Genomic DNA, 1,091 nt, shown 5'->3' on the forward strand with positions numbered 1-1,091 from the left:
AATGGAATCATTTATGAAGGAGAGAAGACTCAACCAATATCACTAAGTATATAAAAGTGAAATAACTCAAATGTATAGTTTGGTTATACTATAGATGTCACTCTAATTCCTACTGCAGTATCAAGCTCTTCAATGGTACCAATTGTGATTCAAACATCAACTGTAATGGTAACTTCAGGTAAGTCACTGGCCCCTTTCATACATCAGTCACACAATGATCATGTTACAGGTACTCCACCAGTCACTGCTACAGGAACATCAACAAGTAAGATAACACAAGCCCATTATTATCAGTTTACTGACTTGCATTAGCAGTGTTGACTTCATCATCAGTGTCTTTATCATCTGCTCATGGTAAGCAAGTTTATAATGACAAATTGTATTTAGTTCTACTAATAGTTTGTGCTACTGTGACAACTACTGTTACTGTACTAGTGAATAATGGAGGGAATATTGCTGGATGGATAGTTGGTGTGATAGTACTAGCATCACTATTGGCTGTAGCTATAATAGTTATATTGATGCAGGCTGTGTACATAAAAAGGACTAATATTAATCAAAAGAGGTATATAAATGGATGCATTCATTACTTAAAAATTTGTGGTTCATAGAAAGTCAGATAATGATATTGTAACGGAATGCAGTCCAGCTTATGCTACAACTGAATTTAAAACAAAGTTAGTTACACTATTGAATAGTACATTACATACATACACATACAGTACTGCTGATGATGTATCAGTGAAGGATGGTCCAACATATGATACAGTACAACAAAGTGAACAAACACAGTCAGTTATATAAAATACAATTATTATTATTATTTAAAGTTATTATTAATAGATCAACTGTTGAGCCAGTGTATGATACAACTAATGATGAATATGAGACTTCTCTTCCACCACCTTCTACTGAATATGAAATACCAACTGTTTAATAATGGACTCTTCTTTTTATGTTCTCATAATGTATTTGATGTGCATACAACATAACGTTACCAGTGGATAATATTATATAAGATGTGTTTGTGTTACAATAATAGAAATGCTTAATAATGTTAGTTAAAATACCACATCTAGAAATGAGCTTAA

At 32.2% G+C, this 1,091-nt stretch overlaps 1 long non-coding RNA gene across 1 annotated transcript; it reads left to right on the plus strand.

Moving 5' to 3' along the window:
* The first annotated feature begins 618 nt into the window (after window positions 1-618).
* LOC109593545 (uncharacterized) lies at window positions 619-1,056 on the plus strand. The gene is made up of 3 exons (XR_002191022.1): window positions 619-677; window positions 723-791; window positions 844-1,056. It is a non-coding gene; the product is annotated as an uncharacterized LOC109593545 (long non-coding RNA).
* The last annotated feature ends 35 nt before the right edge of the window (window positions 1,057-1,091 follow it).

This window comes from Amphimedon queenslandica, unplaced genomic scaffold (assembly GCF_000090795.2).
Source record: "Amphimedon queenslandica unplaced genomic scaffold, v1.1 AMPQUscaffold_986_Cont26998, whole genome shotgun sequence".
Taxonomy (NCBI): domain Eukaryota; kingdom Metazoa; phylum Porifera; class Demospongiae; order Haplosclerida; family Niphatidae; genus Amphimedon; species Amphimedon queenslandica.